Source organism: Giraffa tippelskirchi, chromosome 2, assembly GCF_054371585.1.
Source record: "Giraffa tippelskirchi isolate mGirTip1 chromosome 2, T2T-mGirTip1v1.2.pri, whole genome shotgun sequence".
Classification (NCBI taxonomy): Eukaryota; Metazoa; Chordata; class Mammalia; order Artiodactyla; family Giraffidae; genus Giraffa; species Giraffa tippelskirchi.
The window spans coordinates 2308571-2322129 of record NC_137276.1 but is presented as its reverse complement, the minus strand read 5'-3'; positions in this window follow the sequence as shown (position 1 = coordinate 2322129).

Below are 13559 nucleotides of genomic sequence, written 5' to 3'. Positions count from 1 at the left end.
TATATGGTTTTTAAAAATCCTAATGCTTCTACCAAAAAGGATAGAAAATTTAACAAGGTCACAGTATACCAGTCCCATATACAAAAAATAACCCTATATTTTGGTGTGTGTGTGTGTGTGTATGTGTGTACATTTAACTCTAGAGACATCGTGGCTAGAGAATCCAAAAAATGAAATGAAGTGAATAAAAATATGTTTACATTAAGCCCCCTATACATCCACCCACACACCCCCTCAAACATGAAATAGTTAAGAATGGATTGAACAACATACATGCATGATTTCTGGCTGAAACTACAAAATACTCAGAGAGAAATCAAGGAAGACCCAAGTGGGTGTAGAGTAGTTCCGTGTTCATGGCACAGAAAGCTCAATATTGTTCAGATATTAACATGTCTATCCTTCCCAAGCTGATCTAGAGGGTGACACAAGCCAGCTAAAATCCCCACAACCTCTGTTTCCTGAGATTTATATGAACATGCAGAGGACTTACAAAAATTTAAGGAAAAGTGAAACAAAGTTAGAGTAATCATCCTACCTGACTTCAAGTTTACTACATACAGTGACAGAGGTTGGGATTATAGTGCTGACGTTCAGACAGGCACAAATGCTAGAGGGACAGAATGTGTGTGTGAAAGAGAAAGGCAATCAGGCGTGTCCGACTCTGTGACGCCACGGACTACACAGTCCATGGAATTCTCCAGGCCAGAATACTGGAGTGGGTAGCCTTTCCCTTCTCCAGGGGCCCTTCCCAACCCAGAGATCGAACCCAGGTCTCCTGCATTGCAGGCGGATTCTTTACCAGTATTCTCCACAAGGATACTGGAGTGGGTAGCCTATCCCTTCTCCAGGAGATCTTCTTGACCCAGGAATAGAACCAGGGTCTCCAGCATTGCAGGCAGATTCTTTACCAACTGAGCTATCAGGGAAGCTCTTGGTTACTCATAAATGCACATATAAGCTTAACTGATCTTCAACAAATTTTCCTAGGTATTTAAAAGGAGAGGGATGGACTTTTCAGCAAATGGTGCTGAAATGTCTATGTGTTTATGTATCCGCTAATATTTGGGTGTGATGTAAAGGAAATGAATATATGATATATAATATATATGCTATTTCTTTATATAAAATAGACTCCCAAATAATTACTGAAAGTATGAAACTTCTTTAAAAAGCATTGGAGATAATTTTTTGTGACCTTGGGAGTCACAACCTTTCTTAGGATACAGAAAGGATAAATCAGAAAAGAAAAAAATAGATAAATTCGACTTAATACAAATTTTTAAAAATTGAGTTTCAAAAGACATGTGAAGAAAATAAAATGGCAAGACACAGACAGAAGAAAATATTTGCAAAACTTACCTGATAAAGGAGGTGCATCATCAATGTACAAAGATGGATGGACCTAGAGATGATTATACCAAGTGAAGTAAGCTCGACAAAGACAGATACCACTTGCTATCACTTTTATGTGGGCTGCCCTCATAGCTAAGTTGGTAAACAATCTGCCTGCAATGCAAGAGACCCAGGTTCGATCCCTGGGTTGGGAAGATCCTCTGGAAAAGGAAATGGCAACCCACTCCAGTATTATCACTTATACGTGGACTCTAATACAATGATTCAAATGCACTTATTTACAAAACAGAAATAGGCTCACAGATATAGAAAATAAATGTATGGTTACCAAAGGGAGAGGGGGAAGGGACAAATTAGGAGTTTGAGATTAATGAATACACCCCACTATATATAAAATAGATAAACAACAAGGATCTGCTGTATAGCACAGGGAACTATATTCAATATTTTGTAATAAACTATATTGGAAGAGAAACTGAATATATATGTGTATAAAACTGAATCATTTTGCTGTACACCTGAAACTAATACAACATTCTAAATCAACTGCCCTTCAAAGAAAAGAAAAAATAAAGTGACAATGACAGACTGAATTTAGACAGAGCTGAATATTAGATTTAGTAATAATAAAAATATTCATTACTTAAATATTCAATTATACTTAAAATATTTTTAAAAATATTTAAGGAAATCTTACAGGTCAAAAAAAAAAAAAAAACCAAAGATAAAACCCACAATAAATAATGGACAGAAATTTGAAGTACACTTTATCAAAGAAAATATGTAAATGGATAAAATGCTGACATCAATATTTATTGAGGAAGGGAAAATTAAAACCACAACGAGATGCTTTATTCTTTAGAATGCTTGCAGTTATAAAGACTGATAGTATCACATGCTGACACAGTATGAAATAACAAATTTTGTGCCTTGCTGTGCCGACGTAGTAGGGATAGTGCTTTGGAAAGGAGTTTGGCAGATTTTTTTTGTATAAAGGTAAATACATACTTAGCATATTACCCAGAAACCCCAGTTCTCAGTACTGATACAAGATAAATGAAAATCCACACAAAGACGTGTACACAAATGTCCATAGAAGCATTTTCTATAACAGCCCCAACCTGGGAAGAATCCAAGTGTTCGCTGTTAGAGAATGGACCAACCACGGAATAGCTTCAGAATATGCTTCAGAATAAAAGGAGCAGCTAACCACACAGATGAACCTCAGCGATGATGTCTGAGTCAGAAAGGAAATAGACTCAAACGCTCCCGACCGAATTGTTCCAATTGTTCAGAGTTCTGGAAAAGGCAAAACTGCAGTGACAGGAAGCAGATCAGTGGTTCCCGAGGCGTGGGCTTAGGGGAGCAGGCTGACTGCAGGGGCGGGGAGGGCAGGAGGGAGCTTTGTGTGGGGCGGGGGTTACCCTGCTCCGTGATTGTGGTGGTCAAACCACCGTGCGCGCTGTCAAAGCTCGATGGGCTGTGCACTTTAAACTGGTGAATTTCATGGTATATAAATCATGCCTCAATCAAAGGGATTAAAAATAATAAGCAAAAAACCCCCTGCAAACAAAAGCCCGGGGAGCAGGGCACCCTAGCCTCCCAGGGGGTAGGAGAGCTGGCGGTGGCCACGAGCCCTTGCCCGTGGTTGCTTGTGGTCCAGGGCACAGGCGTCACACTCGGGCCAGAGCTTAAGAAAGTGACGACGCATCAGCTGCTTGGGGTCCACCTCTGCTTCCCGGATTTGGCTGTCCTGGGGACCCTGGCCGCTCCACCTGGTGGCCCAGGAGTCTCCCCAGGGACCACAGCTCTGCCTTCTCCTGTCAGTTCTTTGCATCAATGAGCCCCAACCCCACCACGGCCTGTGCCTGAGACTGCCTCACTGGGGACTGCGGATGGGGGTGGGAGCTGGCGCGGACCCTGGAGGATAGCGAGGTGAGCTGGGCTGGGCAGGGGTCCTGGCCCTCCAGCTGCCGGCTCCCCACTGTCCCCCACCAGGTCCCTGACAACAGACCCCCCTCAGATGGCTTTGAGGCGCCGTCTGTCTGCCAGGCCCCAGATGGCCAGGGACTCGGTGGGCGAACGATGCAGGGCAGCTCCCGGCTCCCACCTGGGTGACTCGGGCGTGAGCTCCCGCTCTGCCAGCTGCAGTGACCCCATTCTGGCTCCACACCCCTGGGGGGGGCTCCCTGCACATCTCAGGGGAGGCTGTGACCTCTCAGAACAAAAGAATTCAATTCGCAGGATCCTGAGCGTCTGCGTCATTTGGGAAGAGACGACTTGAATCAGGTTCGGCTAAGGCACTAAAACTTCCCCAGAGAGATGAGGACCTGGTGTCACAGGAGCTGGTCCTCGTGCCTGTCCCCGAGGTCAGACCCCAGGTCTGGGGTCCAGCCCTGGCTCCCCGGGCATGGCAGGATTCTCCCCAGGGCTCCCGGCCCTGCGACATCACTGTCCTCGCCGATTCCCCGGACAGAGCGCAGAGGTCGTCCTGCAGGCCCCACTCCGGCCTGTTCTAACTCCGCCCCGCCCTTTCCTGCGGACCACCAGGACCCCATGCCATGCGACCCGGGGCAGGAAGGACCTCGTGGGGGATGGAGTCCAGGCTGCTGGGCCCCCTGCCGGCTTCCACCCCAGCTATAGCACGCGGACCCTGCCTCCCTGCTGGGGGTCTTCTGGGGCCTGCACCCCTCCGTCCCCCGTGACCCAGACGCGCTCTGCTGCCCTCCCCTCACCCCCCACCCCTGACATCCCCCCGGCCCCACCTCTCCCCTCCGTCCTCTGCACAGGAGTCCCGTCCTCAGGCCCCTCCACCTGCGGCCCGCCTGCTGCCCGGCTGGAGCTTCTGACACTCTGCATCCGACTGAGGTCTGACGCCCGCCTGCCTCTGTCCTGGCTTCCTGCCTCTTTTCTTCCCTGGAGGCCGGGTTTCATGAGGCCGGGGCTCTGCTCTGCACCCTCAGGAGCAGATTCTCACGTTCCCAGTGCAGCAAAGTCAAGTCGTTTTGCCCTCATTTTTGTTTTTTTTTTAGAAGGCACGCAGAACGGCAGTCCTCGGGTGTAATCTCCCTGGTCCTCAGGTGCCCATTCGGTGGGTGTGAGGCTTGGGGAGACTTGTTTGTACACCGAATTGCGGCGTTTCTGTTGTGCCGACCCGCTGCTTCTCTAAGACGCTGGTCCCCGCTGGGCGGCCCTCCTGGTGGGGTGGCTGTGACTTCAGGGCGAGGAGCTCCGTCTGGGGTTCCTTCCGAGGAGACTTCGATGGAGGTTTCTGGGGTCTTCCAATGGGGACAAAGCCCCCTTTTGGTTGGAGCAGACCGGGGGGCCCCACCTAGGATGGGCAGGGTGGCCCGTGCTCAGGGATTCAAAGACACACACAGCTGTGTTTCTGGTTCCTGCGGGGGCCCTGTGCCCTGGGCTCGTGAGGACATGAGTGCAGCTGCCTTGAGGGCCCGTGACAGCCTCCAAGGATGCAGACCCTCGAGTGGGGAGATGCCAAGGTGAGGAGACTCCGCCACTGGCAGGCCTCGTTATGCCCTTAGTCTGGGGCAGAAGTCACCCAGCGCTTTAGAGCTCGCTCCAGCTGTGCCAAGGAAACTCTGCATTTGAGTCCCAGGGTCCACACGCATCTGACAAAGGACATTTGATCCAGGTGGGAGGTTTACCTTCCAGAGGGCAAGTTGGCCAGAACCCTTATTCTATGCAATTTGTGTCTGAAGGGCACCCTTTCATGCAGGTGACCAGGTCGTCTGGATACCAGGGGGCTCTCCAGGAGCCTTGAGACTTGGAGATGTCTCCCCAAGGGAGCAGTCTGGGAGGCTGGAAGATCTCACAGTTGCTATATCACAGGCGATGATGATTTAAAGGCATGAAACAGCAGTGAATCGGGAGATCTCAATCACAGGCCTTCCCATCAGAACCTGTCTGGCATCCGTGGGTGATGTTAGGACGTCACCATCCAGAGTCCGGAGAGAGGGCTCCTGCATCCGTCTGCAAGGCCCCGTCTCCATGTCAGGGAGACCCTCTTAATCGTCCCTTCCCCCGTCATCCGTGCGCAGTCAGCCTGGGGCCCCTGGAGGAACAACACGCCTACAGAGAATATTTCAGGATGCAAGGCGAGCAGGAGGGCTGAGAGGGGGCTGGGGTGCCCGCAGAGCCCTCAGGGTCTGAAGGAAGAGGACCCGCGGTGATGGGCCTGCGGCCAGGAGCCACGGAGGGTCCCCGTCGCCCCGACCAGAGGGGTAAGTGCCCGTGACCCAGACTGGGAACTGTGCCCCAAGGCCCAGATGGCAGGCAGGTCTTGTCCAGGGAGAAGGCTGGTCCTGACTGAGTTCTGCAGGAAGCCAGAAGACAGGGAAGGTTAAATGAAGACGGGAAAGTTTTGCTTTGGCGAGATTCAGTCATCGCCTAGGAGCTGAAGCCCCGGGGCTGGAGAGCACTCGGGTGGAGAGAAGTACAATTATATTTTACAGGCATTTCTCCTGTGGCTGTGAGGTGTTATAACCATCGTAAGCATTGTATCTCAAGCTGCCGGCTCTGATTCCCGCACCCCCCAGAGCCCCCAAGTCTGCTGATTGAGAGATACCCCGGCAGCCTATCTGAGCCGTGACTGAGAGACATCGGTGCTTCCTGCATGAAGGCCTCACTTCCTAGTACGTGGGGGGACAGACGGTGACAGGGTTTCACTTCCCGAAGAGAATTCCACCCTCTTCCTCTGTCAGCTGGTTTAGGGCCTGTGCTGTGGACACCTTGACCCTGGGGCTTGAGCTCCCAGGCCCATTTTTTTTCTAATCAAAAACTAGGCTGTTGACTCTCAGCTTTGCGTGAGCCAGAGTTGCCAGCCCTTCCACGCATACAAGATGTGGGTTTGATTGAACAGCTGAGCCCAGTGGGGAGCCATGGATTTTGTGTCATCCAGGGGGACAGGGCAGGGACCCCGGAGGATGTGGTGTCAGCCGTCAGCAGATGGCTCATCCTTGAACGCGAGGAAGCGGGGAGCTGAGAGCGTTTCTCGGCAGAGACACCCGTGTTCTTCTCTGGAGCAGCCTCGGCTGTCTCATGGACTGTCAGGCATTAATATTTCCTGAGTTCCTCCTGTGTGTCAGGGACAGTAGGGCTGTGTGTGTGTGTGTGTAGGCACACGTGCATGCCCACATATACTGCTTCTAAGTAACTATGTGGACAAACTGCTTAGTGGGAAGCTGACCTTTTCCCAGGCAGAGCCGTGTATCCAGACAACTGTACATCAGTTTGGTGGCTGTGGGACTGGCTGAGAAGGCTCAGTGGTGGCCTCTGGGCAGGCAGTGACTTGGACTAAAGAGGCTGATACAGAAGAACCACAGGGTGTACCCATATCAGCGTTTCTCCCCACTAGATGGGTTAGGGGTCCCCTCCAAGGGGACGTGGGTAGCACAGGTGGGCAGGCTTTCTCCGGGAGGAGCCCGTCGAGGTCTGTCTTCTTCTCCCCGAGGAAGCCCCCCTTCTCCTCTAGCTCTTCTCAGGTGCTCTGTCTCCCCGAGCACCACACACAGGCCTCCTGGGGGAGGTTTAGGGTTTGGGGTTCATGGCCGGCAGGCACGATCCCCGCAGAATCTCCTCCTGTGGACTGTAGGGTGCAGACTGCCAGGGAGCAGACGGGCCTCCAGAGACAGAGCCCAGGCCTGAACCATGAGGGTTGAGAGAGTGTGCGGGTGAGGACTGGAGTCAGTGTGTGTGTGTGCGCGTTGGGGGGCAGGGAGAATTGTGCGTCTGGGTGAGGAAGAGTCAGAGAGTGTGGAGCTGGACAGAGTGTGTCTGGGTCCCCTCAGGGCTAGGTCAGGCTCCTCTAAACAGCGAGTCTGTCCAGGGGGAGGAGATGTCCCTTCACTGAAGAGGAATGAGCTTGAGGTCGTTCTCAGCATCTCAGTGCGATGGTGTTGTCGTCACTAGGAAGTTGCAAAATGAGGGTGAAGGAGCGTGAGGGACGTCTTGCTGCAAATGACAACATTTCATTCTCTGTGTGGCTGAGTGATATTCCATTTGTATATGTACCAAATCTTCTTTATCCATTCCTCTGTTGGTGGACACTTGGGTTGCTCTTATATCTTCAGTTCAGTTCAGTCGCTTAGCCAGGTCCGACGCTTTGCGACCCCCATGGACTGCAGCATGCCAGGCCTCCCTGTCCATCACCAACTCCCTGAGTCCACCCAAACCCATGTCTATCAAGTCGGTGATGCCATCCAGCCATCTCATCCTCTGTCGTCCCCTTTTCCTCCTGCCCCCAATCCTTCCCAGCATCAGGGTCTTTTCTAATGAGTCAGTTCTTCGCATCAGGAGGCCAAAGTGTTGGAGTTTCAGTTTCAGCATCAGTCCTTCGAATGAATATTTAAGACTGATTTCCTTTGGGATGGACTGGTTGGATCTCCTTGCAGTCCAAAGGACTCTCAAGAGTCTACTCTAACACCACAGTTCAAAAGCAACGCTCACATCCATACATGACTACTGGAAAAACCATAGCCTTGACTAGACGGACTTTGCTGGCAAATTAATGTCTCTGCTTTTTAATATGCTGTCTAGGTTGGTCATAACTTTTCTTCTAAGGAGCAAGCATCTTTTAATTTCATGGCTGCAGTCACCATCTGCAGTGATTTTGGAGCCCCCCAAAATAAAATCTGACACTGTTTCCACTGTTTCTCCATCTATTTGCCATGAAGTGATGGGACCAAATGCCATGATCTTAGTTTTCTGAATGTTGAGCTTTAAGCCAACTTTTTCACTCTCCTCTTTCACTTTCATCAAGAGGCTCTGTAGTTCCTCTTCGATTTCTGCCATAAGGGTGGTGTCACCTGCATTTCTGAGGTTATTGATATTTCTCCTAGCAATCTCGATTCCAGCTTCTGCTTCATCCAGCTGGCATTTCGCCTGATGTACTCTGCATGTGAGTTAAATAAGCAGGGTGAGCGTATGCAGCCTTTTGTATCTCGTCAGTTGTAAATGATGCTGCAGTGATCATAGGGGAGCATGTATCTTTTAGAATTAGAGTTTTGGTTTTCTTTGGATAAACAACCAGGAGTGGGATTGCTGGATTGTATGGTAGCTCTATTTTTTTACTGAGGAATCTTTATACTGTTCTCTATAGTCGTTACACCAATTTACATTTCCACCAACAGTGTAGGAGTTTTCCCAGCAACACTTGTTATTTGTTGTCTTTTTGATAATAGCCATTCTTCCAGGTGTGAGGTGGTATCTCACTGTGGTTTTGATTTGCATTTCCTTGATGATTAGTGATAATGGGGGTCTTTTCTTGTGCTTATTGACCACCTGCCTGTCTCCTTTGGAGAAATGTTTATTCAGATCCTCTGCCAATTGTTTAATTGGGTTGTTTGGGTTTTTTCCATGTTGGGGTATGTGAGCCCTTCGTATATTTTGGATATAAATCCCTTATCTACTTCCTACCAGCTTTATAAATGGTTGACCTACTACATTTACAGTGTATTTGCTTTTACTATTGAGATTTTTCCTTTCGTCTTTTCACGTTTCTAGCTGTGGTCTTTTCTATTCTGCTTAATGAAGTCCCTTTAGCATTTCTTGTAGAACTGGGTTGGTGGTGCTAACCTCTCTTAGCTCCTTGTTGTTGGGTCACCGAGCTGTGTCTGACTCTGTGATCCCGTGGACTGCAGCACGCCAGGCCTCCCTGTCCCTCACCATCTCTCTGAGTTTGCCCAAGTTGATGTCCGTTGAATTGGTGATGCCGTCCAATCATCTCATCTTTTGCTGCCCCCTTCTCCGTCTGCTTTCAGTCTTTCCCAGCATCAGGGTCTTTTCAATGAGTTGGCTCTTCGCATCAGATAGCCAAAGTATTGGAGCTTCACAATCAGTTTTAGCGCCTGCTTGTCCTTAAAATTTTTAATTTCTCCATCAAATCTGAATGATAATGTTATTGGGTAGATTTTTCTTGTTTGTAGGTTTTCCATTTCATCACTTTAAATATATGGGGCCACTTCCTTCTGGTCTGCAGAGTTTCTGCTGCAAAGTCAGCTGAGAGCCTTGTAGAAATTCACTCATATGTGACTAGTTGCTTTTCTCTTTTAATATTGCTTTTAATATTCTCTCTTTATCTCTAATTTTCTTCTGTTTTGATTACAATGTGTCTTGATGTGGTCCTCCTTGGCTTGACCTTATTTGGGACTCTCTGTGGATCTTGCTCCCTTTCCCAGGTCAGGGAGGTTTTCAGTTCAGTTTTCATTGTATCTTTTTTTTTTTTTTTAAATGTTAAACTGTCCTCACTTTTGTTTATCTTTTTGTCTTCACTTTTAAAATGCTTTCCCATTCTGTTTGGCTAATCTCCCCCATCTGTGCTCCAGTTCACTGGTCCATGCTGCTCCATCACTGAATCTCCTGTTGATTCCTTCTAGTGTACTTTTTATTTCAGTTACTGTGTTCTTCACCTGTGTTTGGTTATTCTTTATATATTCTAATTATAAACTTAAAAATCTTCTAACTTCTCACTCTGTTCATCCATTCCTCTGAGTTCTTTGAGCATCTTTATGATCATTGCCTTGAACTCTTTATCTGATAAATGGCTTATCTCTACTTCTTCATTTAATTCTTCTTCTGGGGTTTTATCTTGTTCCTTCGTTTGGAACCTATTTCTCTGTCACCTCATTTTGCCTCATCTGCTATTTTTATTTCTATGCATTTGATGTGTTGGTTCTATTTCCCCATCTTGGAGAAGTGGTCTCGTGTAGGAAACATCCTATGGGGCCTAGCAGTGCACCCCCTCTTGGTCAGCAGAGATACATGTCGTGGGGTGCTCTCTGCCTGGGCCTGTGGATATTTCTGTTGTGGTGAGCTGACTGCTGTGGGCAGTCTGGCTGGCATGGCTGGTCCCCAGTCCCATGAGTTGCCAGGTCCTGCCCCGTGTGGAGGCTGCTGGCTGCTGGCTGGTGGGACTGTGTCCTCCTCTGCCCTGCCCAATGACCGGAGAGCAGAAAGCACTCTAGACACCATGGTCACCTTCCCGCCGTGTATTGTTGCATCAGAGAGACTCTGGGTCAGAGCGGTTAGCGTGCCTCCCAGTGAGAAAGCTAATGATGAGACCAGAGCCTTTTCGGTTAAAATTGGCTTTGCTGAAATAGGACTGTATCCATTACTAGAGGAACTTAAAAAATAATCTGGAAAAAAAGCCAACAAATAAACAACCCCAAACAACCTGCGCTGAGTTGGTGTGCATGGGGAGCACACCTTCTGGGTGACCACTCCCTCGTGGTCAGGAGGACCTCCTTGAGGCTACATGGAGGACATCATGTAAATGTTGAGATAGTAGAAGCCACACCTTTCCTATTCACCCTTGGTCCCCACCTGGCACCAAGGAGGCCCTCAAATATTCAAAGTATTGAGAGGAATGGAAAAGTGAAAAGCAGAGGGCTTCCTTACCCAGGTCTATTGGGCCCGAGTCCCTCTTAAAGACCCAGGTTTTCTCTCATTCACTGCTTTTCCCAGAAAAGCAAGGTAAAGCAGATGGCACCATGGTAACTAACTAAAATGTCTGCAGCCTCCGAGTGGTTGTGCTTGGAGGCAAAAAGCAACAATTAATTGCGATGAGCAGTAAGCCCTTTTCCACTTTGATGTGAGTGGCTTGGTTGACGTGAAAAATTCGATTGGGGTTCAGATGTAGTTATTCACAATCTTTAATTTAAGAACATGTTGAGTTAATTTGCAACTCTGATGTCCTCTCATGTCAGAGACCCCCACACACGAAGAAGGAAGCTTTAAAAAATTCTGAAATAGCATTATTATTATTGAAAATAAAGCTGTGTCTTTTTGCTCAACATTGAGGAAAAAAAATCATTTTACAAGGTTGGCTAAGTAGTGCTGTGGTTTCCCCGGGGCCCAGGGATCGTGGTCTCTTTTATAATCCTGTAATATTGATGAGACCATCTGGGATGAGAGAAGAGCTGACGGGAAGAAGAAAACTTCAGTGTAAGCAAGAAATAGAGTCCGGGAGGTTCAATCATCGTCGCGAAAAGGAAGGCGGCTTCACAGGGTCGTTCCGAAGCCGTGATGAGAGTGTCAGTGTGATCAGTTTCCTCCTGTGACACCAGGAGCTGACACAGAGGAGCACGTCCAGGGCCCTCGGCTTGGAGAAGGTGGTTTCCTGGGAGAGTGAATGGCTCTTCGGACAATGAGACAAACGCATGTTTCCATCTGGGAAACGCTTTCCTGGACAGAAAATAAACGACGCCCAAGACCAGTGAAGCAACTGAAGTGGCTCCGCCAGCACCAAGCCCCTGCGTCTTCCTGCATCATCCATCCCGCCCGCACACCGTCCACCTGTCCCGTGGCCGGGGCAGGTAGGAAGGGAGTCACTCACTGGCATAAAGGGAAGGGGGGGCTCCTGTCAGCCGTGAAGGAACTCAGGGGGGCACCACCTCACCTGGCAGGATGGAGACTGGGGGGCAAGCTGGGGATCTGGGGCGCTTGAGTGGGTGGTATTGGTGTACAGTTGCCAATAAAATGCAGGGCAATATCAATGAAAGTAATCAATAAACAATCAATAATTAGAACAGTGTGCGTGCTCAATCATGTCTGACTCTTTGCGATGCTATGGGGACTGTAGACCGCCAGGCTCCTCTGTCCATGAGATTCTGTAGGCAAGAATATGGAGTGGTTGCTATTTCCTCCTCCAGGGGATCTTCCCAACCCAGGGATGAAACCTTCATCTCCTATGTCTCCTGCATTGGTAAGTGGGTTCTTTACCACTGAGCCACCTGGGCAGCCCCCCAGTGAGAGTAGAAAAGAGTTTTATTGGAGCCAAACTGAGGGCTAACTTGCTTCCCGGATAACTCTGGAGAAGCAGGGCTTTTAGCACAGTTTTATGTCTTGTTGGAATGAAGAACATTGAGCAAGTCAGGGATACATTTCTTCAAGTTTTCAAGAATAAAACCCCCCAACAACCTAGACCAGCATGTACACAGGGAGTCGGCACGGCCTCGCAGCTGGGAAAGGAGTCTCATTATGGAAGGAGGGCCAGCACTGGCCTCCCAGGAAGAGGGGCATTTAATCTTTATGTCGAGTCTGGATTCAAATTTGTGGAAGACAGCTGTCAAAGGAGCTGGGAATTCCATCATCTTCTCTCAAATTCACGGGAAAGAAGGCTTCAACTTGGGAGGAATCATGGGAGCATACGGTGTCCCGCAAAGCCAGTGTGGCCCACCCCTCAGCAGAAGACGGGGTGCGCTGAGCAGAGCAAGGAGGAAAGGGACAACTTTGGGGTTAAATTTCCACCAACTGTAATCTACACAGGGAAAGAGATTTAACTGTCTAAATTTCATAATGAAAGAGAACTTGCAAATTAATAATATGCTGATTGATACCATTTCTTTGTATTATTAATGCATGTTTTGGGGGCATTTTGTGTTGTCCCCAGGCCTCATTATCTACCTGCTAGATAGCTAGGAGTTGCCAGTGCTGGGCATAATTTGAGGTGAGAAATGAGACAGGACGTGTGTGCTTGTTCTCACGGCGAGGTGTGAGCTTGCAGCTCCATCACAGAGCACCCTGTTCCCATAGCCAGAGTTTCCTGGAGGCAGGGGTGGACTCGTCCTCCACCAGGCAGTCCTTTGGACATGTGGCTGTGAGGCGGGTGGTCTCGGCATGCACTGCTGGTCACCTTCTGCTATGAACTAAATGTTTGTGTGTCCCCCACCTGGCCTGCAACGCAGGAGACCCGGGTTCGATCCCTGGGTCGGGTAGATCCCCTGGAGAAGAGAGTGGCAACCCTCTCTAGTATTCTTGCCTGGAAAAATTCCATGGACAGAGGAGTCTGGTGGGCTATAGTCCATGGGGTCATAAAGAGTTGAACATGACTGAGTGACTAACACTTTCACTTTTTCACCTCCCCTAATTTACATGTTGAAGTCCCAACCCACAAGGTGATCAAATTAGGAGGCAGGGCCTCTGGGAGGTAAAATAGGTATCGATGAGTCATGAGGGTGGAGCCCCCTGGATAGGATTAGTTCCCCCGTAAGAAGAGGAAGAGACTACTGAATTTGTATTCTTTGTCATGTGGAGACCCCGTGAGAAGGTGGCTGTGTGCAAGCCAGCATGGGAGCCCCCACCAAGGACAGAATCTGCAGGGACCTTGATCTTGAACTTCCAGGCCTCCAGAGCTGTAAAAAAAATATGAGTCTGTCACTTAAGTCCCCAGGTCTATGATATTTTGT